Consider the following 24940-nt stretch of genomic DNA (forward strand, 5'->3'; position numbering starts at 1 on the left):
CAATATTGAACTTTTGTCTTGAAACTTTCGGATCTGAATATTCATACCACAATTAAGAAGAATTACATTGAAATTATTCCAAGTAGCATTCCACATCAAAAATTCAGTTTTTATCATTTACCTACTCGAGGACGAGCAGGAATTAAGCTTGGGGATGCTTGATACGTCTCCAACGTATCTATAATTTTTTATTGTTCCCTGCTATATTATATTCTGTTTTGGACATTATTGGGCTTTATTATACACTTTTATATTATTTTTGGAACTAACCTATTAACCGGAGGCCCAACCCAGAATTGCTGTTTTTTTGCCTATTTTAGGGTTTCGCAGAAAAAGAATATCAAACGGAGTCCAAACGGAATGAAACCTTCGGGAACGTGATTTTCGGAACGAACATGATCCAGAGTTGGACCCTACGTTAAGACATCAACCAGGAGGCCACGAGGTAGGGGGGCGCCTACCCCCCAGGCGCGCCCTCCACCCTCGTGGGCCCCCTGTTGCTCCACCGACGTACTCCTTCCTCCTATATATACCTACGTACCCCCAAACTACCAGATACGGAGGCAAAACCCTAATTCCACCGCCGTAACTTTCTGTATCCACGAGATCCCGTCTTGGGGCCTGCTCCGGAGCTCCGACGGAGGGGGCATCAGTCACGGAGGGCTTCTACATCAACACCATAGCCTCTCCGATGAAGTGTGAGTAGTTTACCTCAGACCTACGGGTCCATAGTTATTAGCTAGATGGCTTCTTCTCTCTTTTTGGATCTCAATACAAAGTTCTCCCCCTCTCTTGTGGAGATCTATTCGATGTAATCTTCTTTTGCGCTGTGTTTGTTGAGACCGATGAATTGTGGGTTCATGATCAAGTTTATCTATGAACAATAATTGAATCTTCTCTGAATTCTTTTATGTATGATTGGTTATCTTTGCAAGTCTCTTCGAGTTATCAGTTTGGTTTGGCCTACTAGATTGATCTTCCTTGCAATGGGAGAAGTGCTTAGCTTTGGGTTCAATCTTGCGGTGTCCTTTCCCAGTGACAGTAGGGGCATCAAGGCACGTATTGTATTGTTGCCATTGAGGATAACAAGATGGGGTTTTCATCATATTGCATGAGTTTATCCCTCTACATCATGTCATCTTGCTTAAAGCGTTACTCTGTTCTCTTGAACTTAATACTCTAGATGCATGCTGGATAGCGGTCGATGTGTGGAGTAATAGTAGTAGATGCAGGCAGGAGTCGGTCTACTTGTCTCGGACGTGATGCCTATATACATGATCATACCTAGATATTCTCATAACTATGCTCAATTCTGTCAATTGCTCAATAGTAATTCATTTACCCACCATGAATACTTATGCTCTTGAGAGAAGCCACTAGTGAAATCTATGGGCCCCGGGTCTATCTTCTATCATATTAATCTTCCAATATTTAGTTATTTCCTTTGCCTTTTATTTTACTTTGCACCTTTATCATAAAAATACCAAAAATATTATCTTATCATATCTATCAGATCTCACTCTCGTAAGTGACCGTGTAGGGATTGACAACCCCTTATCGCGTTGATTGTGAGCATTTATTTGTTTGTGTAGGTGCGAGGGACTCGTGCATGGCCTCCTACTGGATTGATACCTTGGTTCTCAAAAACTGAGGGAAATACTTATGCTACTTTGCTGCATCACCCTTTCCTCTTCAAGGGAAAACCAACGCAAGTGCTCAAGAGGTAGCAACTAGCAACATCGACAAGTCAAGTTCCAAGAAAGCTTCGTCAACTCCAAGTCATCCTCCTACTATGAGCAACTTCAAGCCGAGAGCTTCATCATCATCCACTCCAACCAATGAGACCGTCAAGACGAGTTCCTTCAAATGCTTCACATGCGAAGGCCGAGGCCACAAGTCCTACGAATGCACCAACAAGCAGACCATGATCCTCAACGACGACGGAACCTTCGCATGTGAGACCCTTCCTCAAGTGTTGCCTTCTCTTTTGCAGGAATTTCACGATGTTTTCCCCGACGAGCTACCTCTGGGACTACCTCCACTATGAGGCATTGAGCACCGCATCGACCTCATCCCCGGAGCACCGCTTCCGAACAAAGCTCCTTACCGCGTCAACCCTGAAGAAACCAAAGAAATACAAAGGCAAGTAAAGCATCTCATAGACCATGGACATGTGCGTGAAAGTTTGAGCCCTTGTGCCGTCCCGGTCATTCTTGTGCCAAAACGAGATGTGATGTATGGTAGAACCCTAGTGGCCCGATCTTTCACGAAAGGAGCGGATCCCGCGAAGAACACGAGGAACACGAGGGGGAAAACGAGGGAAATCATGAGGGGAAACACGAGAGAATCACTCAACCAACAAGAAATAGTCACACATGTGCTAGATCCTCGAAACACAAAGAGATACACGAGCCAAATCCAACAAAGGACGATACATAGGGTAACCGGTTCTTCTCCGTGAGGAGGTCTTGAATCCACGGGGGGATCTTCCCTTAGAAAGGGGGCTTGAATCCAAGGTGGATCTTCTCCGAAGAGGGGCCGCGGTCTCTCTCAAGGAGTAGATCCGATATGGATGAGCGAAGCTCTATCTCTCAAATGAGCTATCACAACGCTGGCCCTAGAAAGTCGTACGGGATAGAGTATATATAGTCTAGGTGACGAAAGGGTACACGGGCCTCGGCCCAAGTGGCTGCGCGCAGGCAGGGCCGGAAGTTCCGGGCGCCGGAGGTTCCGGGGAGGGTCCAGGCTAACCAGAGAGTTGGCGCGGTGGAGATGTGCTGGCATCCGGGGGCCAGAAGGTCCGGGCAGGCCGGAGGTTCCGGGCGCCGGAAGGTCCGGGACGGGGTCCGGGCTAACCCGAGAGTTGGCACGCCTAGGCTGGTCGAAGTCATCGGCGGCCGGAAGCTCCGGGGGCCGGAAGTTCTGGGCTCTGGCCGGAAGTTCTGGGCTGTCCAGAGTGTTGACGCATGTCTCTTCTTCTACAGTCCTCTGCTCTGAGTCTTGAGCGTTGTACCTGATGCACATAGCATCTCGGACTTAGGCAGTAGCCATGTCTCACTTGAAGAGGGGGGAAACTCAAGTAGGAGTGATGTCACCTCGGATTGAATAGCACGTGCCCTAGCCCTTGTCATTGGTCCACTTGGAGCTTGGATAGTTGAGGTGGCGTCCATGGGGATGGTCGTGGGATGCTCCGCATCATCTCCCCTCCCTTGGGGAAGATCCATCCTCGGATCGAGTTCTTCATCACCATGGAAGGGAGAGATATCTTTGATGTTGAAGATGTCGCTCACGTTGTACTTGTCGCGCGGGATGTCGATCTTGTAAGCGTTGTCGTTGTAGCGTGCGAGCACCTTGAAGGGTCCATCTGCTCGTGGTCGAAGCTTAGACTTGCGTTCTTGTGGAAAGCGCTCCTTGCGAAGGTGTAGCCACACGAGATCACCAATGTTGTAGACCATAGGTTGCTTGTTGACGTTGAGCTTGGTCGCAAGGCGTTGTACTTGATGCTCGATGGTGTTTCTTGTATCCTCATGCACCTTCTTGATATGGGTCGCTCGGGCACTTGCGTCTAAATTGATGCGCTCTTGTAGTGGTAGAGGAAGAATGTCCAATGGTGACAAAGGGTTGAATCCGTAGACGACCTCAAAAGGGGACTTGCCGGTTGTTGAGTGTCTTGCTCGGTTGTAGGCGAACTCGGTGATGGGTAGACACTCCTCCCACTCCTTGATGTTCTTCTTGATGAGTACTCGAAGTAGAGTGGAGAGTGTGCGGTTTGTCACCTCCGTTTGGCCGTCGGTTTGAGGATGGTACACCGTGGAGAAGAGTAGCTTGATTCCGAGCTTGGCGCATAGGGTCTTCCAAAAGTAGCTAAGGAACTTGACGTCGCGGTCCGAGACAATTGTCTTTGGCACACCATGGAGACGCAATATTTCCCTACAAAAGAGATTAGCAACATGTGAAGCATCGTCTATCTTGTGACAAGGAATAAAATGTGCCATTTTGGAGAAACGGTCCACAACGACAAATATGGAATCTTTCCCATTTCGAGTTCTAGGCAAACCAAGTACAAAGTCCATGCTAATGTCTTCCCAAGGTTGGTATGGAATCGGTAAATGATAGAGGCCAAGGTGTCCCGATGTTTCGATGAGATGGTGGCTATCGTTTTCTGTGGGAGTCGACCTTGACGATCCGACTACGAACGTGCGAGACGTCGCGCCTTAGCAATCGCTAAACCAACTTCCGAGGGGTTATTGACCACGCCGGAGCACGATCAACCTGACCACGAGGGCTTGTTTCCTGCGAGCAAACGAAGAACAAGCAAGAAACTGAGATTGCAATCTGGATATTGCGAATATAAGATGAAAGCTTTATTGATCAAGGTGGGGTTCTGTGACGTCTTGGTCTGGTCGTTGGACACAAACGAAGTACGCGAAGTTGCAGCTATGGCGAACTTTTAATCTAAACAAAACCCAAAGTCTAAACGACGCCCTAAGGGCTGTATATATGGAGGAAGAGAGGGGAATTTCGTGGCCCTTGAGGGTGGGGTCCGAAACCAACCCTAACTCTTGTTTCCCCACACATACAGACTCTAAAAATAGCCTATACTTAAGTATTTCGAAATTACATGGGCCTGGCCCATTAATAAGGTGACGCAGCACCTAGAATAGCCTATGGACGAATATTATGAAGTGGCATCTTGTATATTTCGTCCATGGCTTCATGCACTCCTTATGGCGGCTTCACAGTCCTGAAATCATCACTTGTAACTCCGTTCTTGATCCCCTTGCGCATGCCATCAACTTCATGCGTGTTCTTGCTCCAATGTTCATCCTTCTCCAAGCTAGGCCCTTCATTTGAAAGCAAAACAAATGTATCCAATTTAGGCAGCATCATAATCTCATGAACATTAGAATCATTACCAAGAAACGAAAGTACCTGGTAATTTAATTGGCGTGCGCGAGCTCTAGTAATTGGTCCAGTATATGTAACAGTAGGGGCTGTGGGTGTAACAATGGTATTGATGTCCTCATCATCCTCCCCTTCTTGAAATGAAGTCGTCCTCGACGGAAGCTCATATTCCTCACCCAAATAAGGCTTCAAATCTGCAATATTAAAAGTGGGACTAACCCCAAAATCTGCAGGTAGCTCAAGTTTATATGCATTATCATTTATTTTCTCTAAAACCTTAAAAGGACCATCAGCACGTGGCATTAGCTTTGACTTGCGCAGATTAGGAAATCTATCTTTACGCAAATGTAACCAAACAAGATCTCCAGGTACAAACACAACATGTTTTCTACCCTTATCTCCAGCAAGTTTATATTTAGCATTCATATGCTCAATGTTTTCCTTAGTTAACTCATGCATTTTTAAAATCAATTCAGAACGTTCTTTAGCATCAAAATTAACCTTCTCCGAAGATGGAAGAGGCAACAAATCAATAGGTGCACGAGGTAGGAAACCATACACAATTTCAAACGGGCACATCTTAGTAGTAGAATGCAATGAACGGTTATAAGCAAATTCAATATGAGGCAAGCATTCTTCCCACATTTTCTTGTTATTCTTCAAAACAGCCCTAAGCATAGTAGACAATGTTCTATTGACTACTTCAGTTTGTCCATCAGTTTGGGGGTGACAAGTAGTACTAAAAAGCAGCTTAGTCCCCAACTTAGCCCATAAACATCTCCAAAAGTGGCTAAGAAATTTAGTATCACGATCTGAAACAATAGTATTTGGCACACCGTGTAAGCGAATAATTTCACGAAAGAACAAATCAGCAACATTAACAGCATCATCGCTTTTATGACATGGTATAAAGTGTGCCATTTTCGAGAACCTATCCACGACAACAAATATGCTATCCCTCCCCTTCTTTGTTCTAGGTAAACCTAAAACAAAGTCCATAGATATATCCTCCCAAGGAACACTAGGTACAGGCAAAGGCATATATAAACCATGAGGATTGAGTCGTGACTTAGCTCTTTGACATGTAGTGCAGCGAGCAACAAAACGCTCAACATCCCGTCTCATCTTTGGCCAAAAGAAATGTGTAGCAAGTATATCCTCCGTCTTCTTGACGCCAAAGTGTCCCATTAATCCTCCTCCATGCGCCTCCTGCAACAACAAAAGACGAACGGAGCTAGCTGGAATGCATGGCTTGTTAGCACGAAACACAAATCCATCGTTAAGAACGAACTTGTTCCAAGTTCTCCCTTCCTTACAATTCTGCAATACATCTTTAAATTCAGCATCATTAACATATTGATCCTTGATGGTCTCCAAACCAAATATTTTAAAGTCAAGTTGTGAAAGCATAGTATAACGACGAGACAAGGCATCAGCAATAACATTTTCTTTACCCTTTGATAGAGGCAAAGGTGTCCCGATGTTTCGATGAGATGGTGGCTATCGTTTTCTGTGGGAGTCGACCTTGACGATCCGACTACGAACGTGCGAGACGTCGCGCCTTAGCAATCGCTAAACCAACTTCCGAGGGGTTATTGACCACGCCGGAGCACGATCAACCTGACCACGAGGGCCTGTTTCCTGCGAGCAAACGAAGAACAAGCAAGAAACTGAGATTGCAATCTGGATATTGCGAATATAAGATGAAAGCTTTATTGATCAAGGTGGGGTTCTGTGACGTCTTGGTCTGGTCGTTGGACACAAACGAAGTACGCGAAGTTGCAGCTATGGCGAACTTTTAATCTAAACAAAACCCAAAGTCTAAACGACGCCCTAAGGGCTGTATATATGGAGGAAGAGAGGGGAATTTCGTGGCCCTTGAGGGTGGGGTCCGAAACCAACCCTAACTCTTGTTTCCCCACACATACAGACTCTAAAAATAGCCTATACTTAAGTATTTCGAAATTACATGGGCCTGGCCCATTAATAAGGTGACGCAGCACCTAGAATAGCCTATGGACGAATATTATGAAGTGGCATCTTGTATATTTCGTCCATGGCTTCATGCACTCCATATGGCGGCTTCACAGTCCTGAAATCATCACTTGTAACTCCGTTCTTGATCCCCTTGCGCATGCCATCAACTTCATGCGTGTTCTTGCTCCAATGTTCATCCTTCTCCAAGCTAGGCCCTTCATTTGAAAGCAAAACAAATGTATCCAATTTAGGCAGCATCATAATCTCATGAACATTAGAATCATTACCAAGAAACGAAAGTACCTGGTAATTTAATTGGCGTGCGCGAGCTCTAGTAATTGGTCCAGTATATGTAACAGTAGGGGCTGTGGGTGTAACAATGGTATTGATGTCCTCATCACCCTTCTTGTGTTTAATCACATAAGGGAAAGTCTCAATGAATTCAACCCATTTAGCATGTCGACGGTTCAGTTTTGCTTGACTTTTAATGTGTTTCAAAGATTCATGATCAGAATGTATAACAAATTCCTTGGGCCATAAATAATGTTGCCATGTTTCTAAGGTCCGAACAAGAGCATATAATTCTTTATCATAAGTAGAATAGTTCAGACTAGGCCCACTCAATTTTTCAGAAAAGTATGCAACAGGTTTTCCATCTTGTAATAACACACCTCCTAATCCAATTCCACTAGCATCACATTCAAGCTCAAAAGTCTTATTGAAATTAGGAAGTTGGAGTGAAGGAGCATGTGTCAACTTATCTTTCAATACCGTGAAGGCTTCTTCCTGTGCGGTACCCCAAACAAAAGGTACATCCTTCTTTGTAAGCTCGTTGAGAGGTGCAGCAATGGTGCTGAAATCTCTCACAAAACGCCTATAAAAACAAGCGAGGCCAAGGAAACTCCTTACTTGTGTGACCGTTTTGGGCTGCGGCCAACTCTCAATAGCTTCAATCTTGGCTTTATCAACTTCAATTCCCTGTGGAGTAACAACATAGCCAAGAAAAGATACTCGGTCATTGCCTCTATCAAGTGGTATCAGATTTCCAGGTTGCTCGGTGAGATTTTACAGTTTTTCGTAGATTAGATCGAGTCTGTTCTTCATACCTACAGTCCACGAAAAAGCCACACAAAAAAAATTAGGGTTAGTTCATCATATCCGAACCAATCTGAGCCTTTGCATAATCTTTTTAGGGTTTTTGCTTTGTTGAATTTGCGGTTGCATCGTCGTGTCAAGTTGCTGGTCTTAGAGTCTAGTCTTTTAGAGTTTCGAGTTCTGGTCATAAGTTGTCACGCCGCCGCCGCACCATCATCATCGCCCATCTACCACTTTTGCTTATCCGCCACCGCTCTGAATCCTTATCCATATACCACTACCAATCCGTATCCATATACCACCATCAATCTCTATCCATATACCACCACCGCTACCATATACCACCACCGCTGCCATATACCACAACCATATATCCACCACCAATCCTGATGAGGACATCAATACCATTGTTACACCCACAGCCCCTACTGTTACATATACTGGACCAATTACTAGAGCTCGCGCACGCCAATTAAATTACCAGGTACTTTCGTTTCTTGGTAATGATTCTAATGTTCATGAGATTATGATGCTGCCTAAATTGGATACATTTGTTTTGCTTTCAAATGAAGGGCCTAGCTTGGAGAAGGATGAACATTGGAGCAAGAACACACATGAAGTTGATGGCATGCGCAAGGGGATCAAGAACGGAGTTACAAGTGATGATTTCAGGACTTTGAAGCCGCCATAAGGAGTGCATGAAGCCATGGACGAAATATACAAGATGCCACTTCATAATATTCGTCCATAGGCTATTCTAGGTGCTGCGTCACCTTATTAATGGGCCAGGCCCATGTAATTTCGAAATACTTAAGTATAGGCTATTTTTAGAGTCCGTATGTGTGGGGAAACAAGAGTTAGGGTTGGTTTCGGACCCCACCCTCAAGGGCCACGAAATTCCCCTCTCTTCCTCCATATATACAGCCCTTAGGGCGTCGTTTAGACTTTGGGTTTTGTTTAGATTAAAAGTTCGCCATAGCTGCAACTTCGCGTACTTCGTTTGTGTCCAACGACCAGACCAAGACGTCACAGAACCCCACCTTGATCAATAAAGCTTTCATCTTATATTCGCAATATCCCGATTGCAATCTCAGTTTCTTGCTTGTTCTTCGTTTGCTCGCAGGAAACAGGCCCTCGTGGTCAGGTTGATCGTGCTCCGGCGTGGTCAATAACCCCTCGGAAGTTGGTTTAGCGATTGCTAAGGCGCGACGTCTCGCACGTTCGTAGTCGGATCGTCAAGGTCGACTCCCACAGAAAACGATAGCCACCATCTCATCGAAACATCGGGACACCTTTGCCTCTATCAAGTGGTATCAGATTTCCAGGTTGCTCGGTGAGATTTTACAGTTTTTCGTAGATTAGATCGAGTCTGTTCTTCATATCTACAGTCCACGAAAAAGCCACACAAAAAAAATTAGGGTTAGTTCATCATATCCGAACCAATCTGAGCCTTTGCATAATCTTTTTAGGGTTTTTGCTTTGTTGAATTTGCGGTTGCATCGTCGTGTCAAGTTGCTGGTCTTAGAGTCTAGTCTTTTAGAGTTTCGAGTTCTAGTCATAAGTTGTCACGCCGCCGCCGCACCATCATCATCGCCCATCTACCACTTTTGCTTATCCGCCACCGCTCTGAATCCTTATCCATATACCACTACCAATCCGTATCCATATACCACCATCAATCTCTATCCATATACCACCACCGCTACCATATACCACCACCGCTGCCATATACCACAACCATATATCCACCACCAATCCTGATGAGGACATCAATACCATTGTTACACCCACAGCCCCTACTGTTACATATACTGGACCAATTACTAGAGCTCGCGCACGCCAATTAAATTACCAGGTACTTTCGTTTCTTGGTAATGATTCTAATGTTCATGAGATTATGATGCTGCCTAAATTGGATACATTTGTTTTGCTTTCAAATGAAGGGCCTAGCTTGGAGAAGGATGAACATTGGAGCAAGAACACGCATGAAGTTGATGGCATGCGCAAGGGGATCAAGAACGGAGTTACAAGTGATTATTTCAGGACTTTGAAGCCGCCATAAGGAGTGCATGAAGCCATGGACGAAATATACAAGATGCCACTTCATAATATTCGTCCATAGGCTATTCTAGGTGCTGCGTCACCTTATTAATGGGCCAGGCCCATGTAATTTCGAAATACTTAAGTATAGGCTATTTTTAGAGTCCGTATGTGTGGGGAAACAAGAGTTAGGGTTGGTTTCGGACCCCACCCTCAAGGGCCACGAAATTCCCCTCTCTTCCTCCATATATACAGCCCTTAGGGCGTCGTTTAGACTTTGGGTTTTGTTTAGATTAAAAGTTCGCCATAGCTGCAAATTCGCGTACTTCGTTTGTGTCCAACGACCAGACCAAGACGTCACAGAACCCCACCTTGAGCAATAAAGCTTTCATCTTATATTCGCAATATCCAGATTGCAATCTCAGTTTCTTGCTTGTTCTTCGTTTGCTTGCAGGAAACAGGCCCTCGTGGTCAGGTTGATCGTGCTCCGGCGTGGTCAATAACCCCTCGGAAGTTGGTTTAGCGATTGCTAAGGCGCGACGTCTCGCACATTCGTAGTCGGATCGTCAAGGTCGACTCCCACAGAAAACGATAGCCACCATCTCATCGAAACATCGGGACACCTTTTGCCTCTATCAAGTGGTATCAGATTTCCAGGTTGCTCGGTGAGATTTTACAGTTTTTCGTAGATTAGATCGAGTCTGTTCTTCATACCTACAGTCCACGAAAAAGCCACACACAAAAAAAAATTAGGGTTAGTTCATCATATCCGAACCAATCTAAGCCTTTGCATAATCTTTTTAGGGTTTTTGCTTTGTTGAATTTGCGGTTGCATCGTCGTGTCAAGTTGCTGGTCTTAGAGTCTAGTCTTTTAGAGTTTCGAGTTCTGGTCACAAGTTGTCACGCCGCCGCCGCACCATCATCATCGCCCATCTACCACTTTTGCTTATCCGCCACCGCTCTGAATCCATATCCATATACCACCACCAATCCGTATCCATATACCACCATCAATCTCTATCCATATACCACCACCGCTACCATATACCACCACCGCTGCCATATACCACCACCATATATCCACCACCAATCCGAGTTCTTCTCATATTAGGTTTGTTCTTGAGATCAATCTCAATTCCGATTCGTGTTTCCTTGCCTGCGTAGGTCTCGGAAAAAACAAAAAAAAAGAGTCTGGAGACCCCGAGGCAGTTTTTAGGCCAAAATTTTCACGGGCAAAAATATTTTTTCCCTATCCTATTTTTAGGCTTTTCTGAGTCTTTTGAGCCACGTGCCATCATAGTGATTTTTTGTCGCACTTTTTCGTCGTCGCAGCCCTGATTTCCGAAAAAAAAAGTGAAAAAAAAAATTTCGTGCCCATCCTATCAGTTTGGCGAGGGAAGAGTTTTGAGACACTCGCCATTATAGTAATTTTTCGCAAAAAAAAAGAGCGCAAAAAAAAGAGGAGCGCAAAAAAAAGCGAAAAAAAAAGTTCCAGAGTGTGCTTTTCCCTTATTTACGTGCAGCGCCGTGATTTTGTTAGTGTTCTAGGCTCGCGTCTCTAGCACGGTCTAGCCTAGGACCAGCACAGTACCGTCGTTGAGCGTTTATTCAACTTTGCATCTCTGAATTGATTATTGCTGACCCTTTTTGCTACCATACTATAAGCCTTCCCAGCTCCACATACCTCTACGTCGTGCGTATGACTCTCCCTGGCAATCGCTCTATCCAAGCTTTTGAGAGTTTTGACTACAACGGTTGCCGATCACCGCCTGCTGCTGGGTAAGAACTGGTAAGAATTTGAGATTTGCTTGACGGATTTGTGACACCCGCCACCACCACCTCTTGTTAGTATTCTGTAGGATCATATTCTTGTGTGTTTTCTATTGTTGCTAACCATGGCAGGATCACAAGCCGATGAGACTGACTGGGAGAACATGACGAATCAGGAGTTGCATGATAAATTTCAGCAAATGATGAATGGACAGGTGCAGGATGTGCTAAACAGATTTGAAGAGGCCATGGAGAAGATGATGACATGGAGAAGACGTTCGAAACAAAGCTCGATAACAGGTTTAATGAATTGCTCGCGCGTCTTCCACCACCACCACCGGCTGCACCTAACGCACCTCTACAACAACAACAACGACGACTACCTACACATCGTGAAACAGCCCTCCGCCGAGCGAGCCGTCTCCCTCTTGCACCTGGCCAAACTGTTGGTGCTGCTGTTGCTACTTCTGTGGCTCCTGCTGCTGATGCGGAGGAGGATGATTTTGCTGGCGATTACGAGGATGAGGTTGATCAAAATCAGAACTACGTGCCACCACCAGCACAGCAACCATCAGGTCGTCCACATGCAAATAATGGCAATGGTAGGGCTCACCCTCAGGTACGAGATCATGACCATCTCCCTAAACTAAAATTGAATATTCCACCATTTGAGGGTAGATATGTTCCTGATATATATCTTACTTGGGAGTTAGAAACTGAACAACGATTTACATGTTTACAATATCCCGAGGAGAGACGTGTTCCTGCTGCTGTTTGTGCATTCACTAGTTTTGCATGTGTTTGGTGGTCTGAGCATTGTAGATTATATCCCATTCCTTCTACTTGGGCTGCTTTGAAAACTGCTATGCGTACTCGTTGGGTTCCACCATATTATCAACGTGAATTACTTCAAAAATTGCAGCGCTTAAGACAGGGAAAAAATTCTGTAGAAGAATATTATCAGGAATTACAAACTGGCATGATTAGATGTGGTATTGTTGAGGAGAATGAAGCTATGCTTGCACGTTTTATGGGTGGATTAAATAGAGAGATTCAGACGATTCTAGAGTATAAGGAGTATACTAATATCACTCGTTTATTCCATCTTGCTTGTAAAGCTGAACGTGAAGTGCAGGATCAACAGGCATTGGCGCGGACTAACTTTTCTGCAGGTCGACCTTCTTCATGGACACCACGTGCATCATCTACTTCCACACGTTCTGCTTCACCGGCGCCTCCGTCGGCTGCCACCTCCAACCGTGATACAATAAAGCAGGCACAATCACCACTATCTGCCAAGAGCACACCTTCTGGGCCTGCAAAGAGCTCTTCTTCATCCATGGCATCAACAGGGCAAACACATGATATTATTTGTCGACGTTGCAAGGGTGGAGGTCATTATGCGAGAGAATGCCCATCTAAGCGTGTGATGATTGTTACTGAGGATGGTGGGTATGAGTCCGCTAGTGACTATGATGAGGAGACTTTGGCTCTTATTACACGTGACGAACACGGTGGAGACGATTCTGATCATGAGACGCAATACATGGCTCCTGAAGATGCTGACAGGTATGAATGTTTAGTTGCTCAACGTGTTTTGAGTGTGCAGGTTACACAAGCTGAGCAAAATCAGAGGCATAATTTGTTCCATACAAAGGGAGTTGTGAAGGAACGTTCTGTTCGCGTGATCATAGATGGAGGGAGTTGCAACAACTTGGCTAGCATCGAGATGGTGGAGAAGCTATCTCTCACCACCAGACCACATCCACATCCTTACTACATCCAATGGTTCAACAACAGCGGCAAGGTTAAGGTAACACGTACTGTTCGTGTGCATTTTAGTATCTCTACATATGCTGATTATGTTGATTGTGATGTGGTACCGATGCAAGCATGTTCCTTATTACTTGGTAGACCATGGCAATTTGATAAAAATTCTATTCACCATGGTAGAAACAATCAGTATACTCTTGTTCATAAGGATAAAAATATTACTTTGCTTCCTATGACTCCTGATTCCATTTTGAAAGATGATATTAATAGAGCTAATAAAGCAAAACAGGAGAAAACTAAGAGTGAAAATCAGATTGTGGCAAAAGAATTTGAGCAACAAATGCAGCCTAATAATAATAATAAACAATCTAGTGTTGTTTCTGAAATTAAATTGAAAAGTGCATGTTTACTTGCCACCAAATCTGATATTGATGATCTAGATTTTAGCAAATCTGTTTGCTATGCTTTTGTGTGCAAAGAGGCATTATTTTCATTCGAGGACGTGCCTTCCTCTTTGCCTCCTGCTGTCACTAACATTTTGCAGGAGTTCGCCGACGTCTTTCCACAAGACGTGCCACCGGGATTACCACCTATTCGCGGGATTGAGCATCAAATTGACTTAATTCCCGGTGCATCATTACCCAACCGGGCACCATACCGTACCAATCCAGAGGAGACGAAGGAGATTATGCGTCAAGTACAAGAACTGCTCGACAAAGGTTATATACGCGAATCCCTTAGTCCTTGTGCTGTTCCTATCATTTTAGTGCCGAAAAAGGATGGTACGTCGCGTATGTGCGTTGATTGTGGAGGCATTAATAATATTACTATTCGTTATCGTCATCCTATTCCTAGGCTAGATGATATGCTTGATGAATTGAGTGGCTCTACAATATTCTCCAAAGTTGATTTGCGTAGTGGTTACCATCAAATTCGTATGAAATTGGGAGATGAATGGAAAACAGCATTTAAAACTAAGTTTGGATTATATGAGTGGTTAGTCATGCCTTTTGGGTTAACTAATGCACCTAGTACTTTCATGAGGTTAATGAACGAAGTTTTACGTGCTTTCATTGGACGATTTGTGGTAGTTTACTTTGATGACATATTGATTTATAGCAAATCTTTGGAGGAACATTTGGAACATTTACGTGCTGTTTTTATTGCTCTACGTGATGCACGTTTGTTTGGTAACCTTGGAAAGTGCACCTTTTGCACCGACCGAGTATCTTTTCTGGGCTATGTTGTTACTCCACAGGGAATTGAAGTTGATAAAGCCAAGATTGAAGCTATTGAGAGTTGGCCGCAGCCCAAAACGGTAACACAAGTGAGGAGTTTCCTTGGCCTCGCTGGTTTCTATAGGCGTTTTGTGAGAGATTTCAGCACCATTGCTGCACCTCTCAACGAGCTTACAAAGAAGGATGTACCTTTTGTTTGGGGTACCGCACAGGAAGAAGCCTTCACGGTATTGAAAGATAAGTTGACACATGCTCCTTTACTCCAACTTCCTAATTTCAATAAGACTTTTGAGCTTGAATGTGATGCTAGTGGAATTGGATTAGGAGGTGTGTTATTACAAGATGGAAAACCTGTTGCATACTTTTCTGAAAAATTGAGTGGGCCTAGTCTGAACTATTCTACTTATGATAAAGAATTATATGCTCTTGTTCGGACCTTAGAAACATGGCAACATTATTTATGGCCCAAGGAATTTGTTATACATTCTGATCATGAATCTTTGAAACACATTAAAAGTCAAGCAAAACTGAACCGTCGACATGCTAAATGGGTTGAATTCATTGAGACTTTCCCTTATGTGATTAAACACAAGAAGGGTAAAGAAAATGTTATTGCTGATGCCTTGTCTCGTCGTTATACTATGCTTTCACAACTTGACTTTAAAATATTTGGTTTGGAGACCATCAAGGATCAATATGTTAATGATGCTGGATTTAAAGATGTATTGCAGAATTGTAAGGAAGGGAGAACTTGGAACAAGTTCGTTCTTAACGATGGATTTGTGTTTCGTGCTAACAAGCTATGCATTCCAGCTAGCTCCGTTCGTCTTTTGTTGTTGCAGGAGGCGCATGGAGGAGGATTAATGGGACACTTTGGCGTCAAGAAGACGGAGGATATACTTGCTACACATTTCTTTTGGCCAAAGATGAGACGGGATGTTGAGCGTTTTGTTGCTCGCTGCACTACATGTCAAAGAGCTAAGTCACGACTCAATCCTCATGGTTTATATATGCCTTTGCCTGTACCTAGTGTTCCTTGGGAGGATATATCTATGGACTTTGTTTTAGGTTTACCTAGAACAAAGAAGGGGAGGGATAGCATATTTGTTGTCGTGGATAGGTTCTCGAACATGGCACACTTTATACCATGTCATAAAAGCGATGATGCTGTTAATGTTGCTGATTTGTTCTTTCGTGAAATTATTCGCTTACATGGTGTGCCAAATACTATTGTTTCAGATCGTGATACTAAATTTCTTAGCCACTTTTGGAGATGTTTATGGGCTAAGTTGGGGACTAAGCTGCTTTTTAGTACTACTTGTCACCCCCAAACTGATGGACAAACTGAAGTAGTCAATAGAACATTGTCTACTATGCTTAGGCTGTTTTGAAGAATAACAAGAAAATGTGGGAAGAATGCTTGCCTCATATTGAATTTGCTTATAATCGTTCATTGCATTCTACTACTAAGATGTGCCCTTTTGAAATTGTGTATGGTTTCCTACCTCGTGCACCTATTGATTTGTTGCCTCTTCCATCTTCGGAGAAGGTTAATTTTGATGCTAAAGAACGTTCTGAATTGATTTTAAAAATGCATGAGTTAACTAAGGAAAACATTGAGCGTATGAATGCTAAATATAAACTTGCTGGAGATAAGGGTAGAAAACATGTTGTGTTTGCACTTGGAGATCTTGTTTGGTTACATTTGCGTAAAGATAGATTTCCTAATCTGCGCAAATCAAAGCTAATGCCACGTGCTGATGGTCCTTTTAAGGTTTTAGAGAAAATAAATGATAATGCATATAAACTTGAGCTACCTGCAGATTTTGGGGTTAGTCCCACTTTTAATATTGCAGATTTGAAGCCTTATTTGGGTGAGGAAGATGAGCTTCCGTCGAGGACGACTTCATTTCAAGAAGGGGAGGATGATGAGGACATCAATACCATTGTTACACCCACAGCCCCTACTGTTACATATACTGGACCAATTACTAGAGCTCGCGCACGCCAATTAAATTACCAGGTACTTTCATTTCTTGGTAATGATTCTAATGTTCATGAGATTATGATGCTGCCTAAATTGGATACATTTGTTTTGCTTTCAAATGAAGGGCCTAGCTTGGAGAAGGATGAACATTGGAGCAAGAACACGCATGAAGTTGATGGCATGCGCAAGGGGATCAAGAACGGAGTTACAAGTGATGATTTCAGGACTTTGAAGCCGCCATAAGGAGTGCATGAAGCCATGGAAGAAATATACAAGATGCCACTTCATAATATTCGTCCATAGGCTATTCTAGGTGCTGCGTCACCTTATTAATGGGCCAGGCCCATGTAATTTCGAAATACTTAAGTATAGGCTATTTTTAGAGTCCGTATGTGTCGGGAAGCAAGAGTTAGGGTTGGTTTCGGACCCCACCCTCAAGGGCCACGAAATTCCCCTCTCTTCCTCCATATATACAGCCCTTAGGGCGTCGTTTAGACTTTGGGTTTTGTTTAGATTAAAAGTTCGCCATAGCTGCAACTTCGCGTACTTCGTTTGTGTCCAACGACCAGACCAAGACGTCACAGAACCCCACCTTGATCAATAAAGCTTTCATCTTATATTCGCAATATCCAGATTGCAATCTCAGTTTCTTGCTTGTTCTTCGTTTGCTCGCAGGAAACAGGCCCTCGTGGTCAGGTTGATCGTGCTCCGGCGTGGTCAATAACCCCTCGGAAGTTGGTTTAGCGATTGCTAAGGCGCGACGTCTCGCATGTTCGTAGTCGGATCGTCAAGGTCGACTCCCACAGAAAACGATAGCCACCATCTCATCGAAACATCGGGACACCTTTTGCCTCTATCAAAGATGCTCTTGTTGCACAACACTAGAGAGACGCTAGCACGATTGCACGATAGGCGGATACAAGAACTTGTGCACAACCTACTTAGCAAAAATGCAACGACTTCTAGCCCAAATATTTTGTATGCAAGGTGTTGCTATGATATGATCCAAGATGATCGAGTATGACAATCTTAATGTTGTATGATGCTATGGTTCTTGCTTAAAAGCTCTTTGCTTATCTTTCCTTTTTGCTTAAAAGCTTGGTTGGCACTTTGATGTTTGAGCTCTTTTCTCATGCAATGCCTGGCGAACCAAGATAGCAAGTGATAGAGGCTAAGGTGTCCCGATGTTTCGATGAGATGGTGGCTATCGTTTTCCGTGGGAGTCGACCTTGACGACCCGACTACGAACGTGCGAGACGTCGCGCCTTAGCAATCGCTGAACCAACTTCCGAGGGTTATTGACCACGCCGGAGCACGATCAACCTGACCACGAGGGCCTGTTTCCTGCGAGCAAAACAAATGATGTGCCCTTTTCATTGCATTCTACTACTAAGATGTGCCCTTTTCATTGCATTCTACTACTAAGATGTGCCCTTTTCATTGCATTCTACTACTAAGATGTGCCCTTTTCATTTCAAAAGGGTACATCTTAATGATGGATTAATGTTCATCCTTCTCCAAGCTAGGCCCTTCATTTGTAAGCAAAACAAATGTATCCAATTTAGGCAGCATCATAATCTCATGAACATTAGAATCATTACCAAGAAACGTAAGTACCTGGTAATTTAATTGGCGTGCGCGAGCTCTAGTAATTGGTCCAGTATATGTAACAGTAGGGGCTGTGGGTGTAACAATGGTATTGATGTCCTCATCATCCTCCCCTTCTTGAAATGAAGTCGTCCTCGACGGAAGCGCATCTTCCTCACCCAAATAAGGCTTCAAATCTGCAATGTTAAAAGTGGGACTAACCCCAAAATCTACAGGTAGCTCAAGTTTATATGCATTATCATTTATTTTCTCTAACACCTTAAAAGGACCATCAGCGCGTGGCATTAGCTTTGATTTGCGCAGATTAGGAAATCTATCTTTACGCAAATGTAACCAAACAAGATCTCCAGGCGCAAACACAACATGTTTTCTACCCTTATCTCCAGCAAGTTTATATTTAGCATTCATACGCTCAATGTTTTCCTTAGTTAACTCATGCATTTTTAAAATCAATTCAGAACGTTCTTTAGCATCAAAATTAACCTTCTCCGAAGATGGAAGAGGCAACAAATCAATAGGTGCACGAGGTAGGAAACCATACACAATTTCAAAAGGGCACATCTTAGTAGTAGAATGCAATGAACGATTATAAGCAAATTCAATATGAGGCAAGCATTCTTCCCACATTTTCTTGTTATTCTTCAAAACAGCCCTAAGCATAGTAGACAATGTTCTATTGACTACTTCAGTTTGTCCATCAGTTTGGGGGTGACAAGTAGTACTAAAAAGCAGCTTAGTCCCCAACTTAGCCCATAAACATCTCCAAAAGTGGCTAAGAAATTTAGTATCACGATCTGAAACAATAGTATTTGGCACACCGTGTAAGCGAATAATTTCACGAAAGAACAAATCAGCAACATTAACAGCATCATCGCTTTTATGACATGGTATAAAGTGTGCCATTTTCGAGAACCTATCCACGACAACAAATATGCTATCCCTCCCCTTCTTTGTTCTAGGTAAACCTAAAACAAAGTCCATAGATATATCCTCCCAAGGAACACTAGGTACAGGCAAAGGCATATATAAACCATGAGGATTGAGTCGTGACTTAGCTCTTTGACATGTAGTGCAGCGAGCAACAAAACGCTCAACATCCCGTCTCATCTTTGGCCAAAAGAAATGTGTAGCAAGTATATCCTCCGTCTTCTTGACGCCAAAGTGTCCCATTAATCCTCCTCCATGCGCCTCCTGCAACAACAAAAGACGAACGGAGCTAGCTGGAATGCATAGCTTGTTAGCACGAAACACAAATCCATCGTTAAGAACGAACTTGTTCCAAGTTCTCCCTTCCTTACAATTCTGCAATACATCTTTAAATTCAGCATCATTAACATATTGATCCTTGATGGTCTCCAAACCAAATATTTTAAAGTCAAGTTGTGAAAGCATAGTATAACGACGAGACAAGGCATCAGCAATAACATTTTCTTTACCCTTCTTGTGTTTAATCACATAAGGGAAAGTCTCAATGAATTCAACCCATTTAGCATGTCGACGGTTCATTTTTGCTTGACTTTTAATGTGTTTCAAAGATTCATGATCAGAATGTATAACAAATTCCTTGTGCCATAAATAATGTTGCCATGTTTCTAAGGTCCGAACAAGAGCATATAATTCTTTATCATAAGTAGAATAGTTCAGACTAGGCCCACTCAATTTTTCAGAAAAGTATGCAACAGGTTTTCCATCTTGTAATAACACACCTCCTAATCCAATTCCACTAGCATCACATTCAAGCTCAAAAGTCTTATTGAAATTAGGAAGTTGGAGTAAAGGAGCATGTGTCAACTTATCTTTCAATACCGTTAAGGCTTCTTCCTGTGCGGTACCCCAAACAAAAGGTACATCCTTCTTTGTAAGCTCGTTGAGAGGTGCAGCAATGGTGCTGAAATCTCTCACAAAACGCCTATAAAAACCAGTGAGGCCAAGGAAACTCCTCACTTGTGTGACCGTTTTGGGCTGCGGCCAACTCTCAATAGCTTCAATCTTGGCTTTATCAACTTCAATTCCCTGTGGAGTAACAACATAGCCAAGAAAAGATACTCGGTTGGTGCAAAAGGTGCACTTTCCAAGGTTACCAAACAAACGTGCATCACGTAGAGCAATAAAAACAGCATGTAAATGTTCCAAATGTTCCTCCAAAGATTTGCTATAAATCAATATGTCATCAAAGTAAACTACCACAAATGTCCAATGAAAGCACGTAAAACTTCGTTCATTAACCTCATGAAAGTACTAGGTGCATTAGTTAACCCAAAAGGCATGACTAACCACTCATATAATCCAAACTTAGTTTTAAATGCTGTTTTCCATTCATCTCCCAATTTCATACGAATTTGATGGTAACCACTACGCAAATCAACTTTGGAGAATATTGTAGAGCCACTCAATTCATCAAGCATATCATCTAGCCTAGGAATAGGATGACGATAACGAATAGTAATATTATTAATGCCTCTACAATCAACGCACATACGCGACGTACCATCCTTTTTCGGCACTAAAATGATAGGAACAGCACAAGGACTAAGGGATTCGCGTATATAACCTTTGTCGAGCAGTTCTTGTACTTGACGCATAATCTCCTTCGTCTCCTCTGGATTGGTACGGTATGGTGCCCGGTTGGGTAATGATGCACCGGGAATTAAGTCAATTTGATGCTCAATCCCGCGAATAGGTGGTAATCCCGGTGGCACGTCTTGTGGAAAGACGTCGGCGAACTCCTGCAAAATGTTAGTGACAGCAGGAGGCAAAGAGGAAGGCACGTCCTCGTATGAAAATAATGCCTCTTTGCACACAAAAGCATAGCAAACAGATTTGCTAAAATCTAGATCATCAACATCAGATTTGGTGGCAAGTAAACATGCACTTTTCAATTTAATTTCAGAAGCAACACTAGATTGTTTATTATTATTAGGCTGCATTTGTTGCTCAAATTCTTTTGCCACAATCTGATTTTCACTCTTAGTTTTCTCCTGTTTTGCTTTATTAGCTCTATTAATATCATCTTTCAAAATGGAATCAGGAGTCATAGGAAGCAAAGTAATATTTTTATCCTTATGAACAAGAATATACTGATTGTTTCTACCATGGTGAATAGAATTTTTATCAAATTGCCATGGTCTACCAAGTAATAAGGAACATGCTTGCATCGGTACCACATCACAATCAACATAATCAGCATATGTAGAGATACTAAAATGCACACGAACAGTACGTGTTACCTTAACCTTGCCGCTGTTGTTGAACCATTGGATGTAGTAAGGATGTGGATGTGGTCTGGTGGTGAGAGATAGCTTCTCCACCATCTCGATGCTAGCCAAGTTGTTGCAACTCCCTCCATCTATGATCACGCGAACAGAACGTTCCTTCACAACTCCCTTTGTATGGAACAAATTATGCCTCTGATTTTGCTCAGCTTGTGTAACCTGCACACTCAAAACACGTTGAGCAACTAAACATTCATACCTGTCAGCATCTTCAGGAGCCATGTATTGCGTCTCATGATCAGAATCGTCTCCACCGTGTTCGTCACGTGTAATAACAGCCAAAGTCTCCTCATCATAGTCACTAGCGGACTCATACCCACCATCCTCAGTAACAATCATCACACGCTTAGATGGGCATTCTCTCGCATAATGACCTCCACCCTTGCAACGTCGACAAATAATATCATGTGTTTGCCCTGTTGATGCCATGGATGAAGAAGAGCTCTTTGCAGGCCCAGAAGGTGTGCTCTTGGCAGATAGTGGTGATTGTGCCTGCTTTATTGTATCACGGTTGGAGGTGGCAGCCGACGGAGGCGCCGGAGTAGTAGAACGTGTGGAAGTAGATGATGCACGTGGTGTCCATGAAGAAGGTCGACCTGCAGAAAAGTTAGTCCGCGCCAATGCCTGTCGATCCTGCACTTCACGTTCAGCTTTACAAGCAAGATGGAATAAACGAGTGATATTAGTATACTCCTTATACTCTAGAATCGTCTGAATCTCTCTATTTAATCCACCCATAAAACGTGCAAGCATAGCTTCATTCTCCTCAACAATACCACATCTAATCATGCCAGTTTGTAATTCCTGATAATATTCTTCTACAGAATTTTTTCCCTGTCTTAAGCGCTGCAATTTTTGAAGTAATTCACGTTGATAATATGGTGGAACCCAACGAGTACGCATAGCAGTTTTCAAAGCAGCCCAAGTAGCAGGAATGGGATATAATCTACAATGCTCAGACCACCAAACACATGCAAAACTAGTGAATGCACAAACAGCAGCAGGAACACGTCTCTCCTCGGGATATTGTAAACATGTAAATCGTTGTTCAGTTTCTAACTCCCAAGTAAGGTATATATCAGGAACATATCTACCCTCAAATGGTGGAATATTCAATTTTAGTTTAGGGAGATGGTCATGATCTCGTACCTGAGGGTGAGCCCTACCATTGCCATTATTTGCATGTGGACGACCTGATGGTTGCTGTGCTGGTGGTGGCACGTAGTTCTGATTTTGATCAACCTCATCCTCGTAATCGCTAGCAAAATCATCCTCCTCCGCATCAGCAGCAGGAGCCACAGAAGTAGCAACAGGAGCACCAACAGTTTGGCCAGGTGCAAGAGGGAGACGGCTCGCTCGGCGGAGGGCTGTTTCACGATGTGTAGGTAGTCGTCGTTGTTGTTGTTGTAGAGGTGCGTTAGGTGCAGCCGGTGGTGGTGGTGGAAGACGCGCGAGCAATTCATTAAACCTGTTATCGAGCTTTGTTTCGAACGTCTTCTCCATGTCATCTATCTTCTCCATGGCCTCTTCAAATCTGTTTAGCACATCCTGCACCTGTCCATTCATCATTTGCTGAAATTTATCATGCAACTCCTGATTCGTCATGTTCTCCCAGTCAGTCTCGTCGGCTTGTGATCCTGCCATGGTTAGCAACAATAGAAAACACACAAGAATATGATCCTACAGAATACTAACAAGAGGTGGTGGTGGCGGGTGTCACAAATCCGTCAAGCAAATCTCAAATTCTTACCAGTTCTTACCCAGCAGCAGGCGGTGATCGGCAACCGTTGTAGTCAAAACTCTCAAAAGCTTGGATAGAGCGATTGCCAGGGAGAGTCAAACGCACGATGTAGAGGTATGTGGAGCTGGGAAGGCTTATAGTATGGTAGCAAAAAGGGTCAGCAATAATCAATTCAGAGATGCAAAGTTGAATAAACGCTCAACGACGGTACTGTGCTGGTCCTAGGCTAGACCGTGCTAGAGACGCGAGCCTAGAACACTAACAAAATCACGGCGCTGCACGTAAATCAGGGAAAAGCACACTCTGGAAATTTTTTTTTTTGCTTTTTTTTTTGCGCTCCTCTTTTTTTTTTTTGCGCTCCTCTTTTTTTCTTTTTTTTTGCGCTCCTCTTTTTTTTTTTTTTTGCGAAAAATTACTATAATGGCGAGTGTCTCAAAACTCTTCCCTCGTCAAACTAATAGGATGGGCACGAAATTTTTTTTTTCACTTTTTTTTTTCGGAAATCAGGGCAGCGACGACGAAAAAGTGCGACAAAAAATCACTATGATGGCACGTGGCTCAAAAGACTCAGAAAAGCCTAAAAATAGGATAGGGAAAAAATATTTTTGCCCGTGAAAATTTTGGCCTAAAAACTGCCCGGGGGTCTCCAGACTCTTTTTTTTTTTCCGACACCTACGCAGGCAAGGAAACACGAATCGGAATTGAGATTGATCTCAAGAACAAACCTAATATGAGAAGAACTCGGATTGGTGGTGGATATATGGTGGATTCAGAGCGGTGGCGGATAAGCAAAAGTGGTAGATGGGCGATGATGATGGTGCGGCGGTGGCGTGACAACTTGTGACCAGAACTCGAAACTCTAAAAGACTAGACTCTAAGACCAGCAACTTGACACGACGATGCAACCGCAAATTCAACAAAGCAAAAACCCTAAAAAGATTATGCAAAGGCTCAGATTGGTTCGGATATGATGAACTAACCCTAATTTTTTTTTTGTGTGGCTTTTTCGTGGACTGTAGGTATGAAGAACAGACTCGATCTAATCTACGAAAAACTGTAAAATCTCACCGAGCAACCTGGAAATCTGATACCACTTGATAGAGGCAAAGGTGTCCCGATGTTTCGATGAGATGGTGGCTATCGTTTTCTGTGGGAGTCGACCTTGACGATCCGACTACGATCGTGCGAGACGTCGCGCCTTAGCAATCGCTAAACCAACTTCCGAGGGGTTATTGACCACGCCGGAGCACGATCAACCTGACCACGAGGGCCTGTTTCCTGCGAGCAAACGAAGAACAAGCAAGAAACTGAGATTGCAATCTGGATATTGCGAATATAAGATGAAAGCTTTATTGATCAAGGTGGGGTTCTGTGACGTCTTGGTCTGGTCGTTGGACACAAACGAAGTACGTGAAGTTGCAGCTATGGCGAACTTTTAATCTAAACAAAACCCAAAGTCTAAACGACGCCCTAAGGGCTGTATATATGGAGGAAGAGAGGGGAATTTCGTGGCCCTTGAGGGTGGGGTCCGAAA

This window comes from Triticum urartu, chromosome 7A (genome assembly GCF_056163025.1).
Source record: "Triticum urartu cultivar PI428250 chromosome 7A, HENAU_Tu73, whole genome shotgun sequence".
NCBI lineage: Eukaryota > Viridiplantae > Streptophyta > Magnoliopsida > Poales > Poaceae > Triticum > Triticum urartu.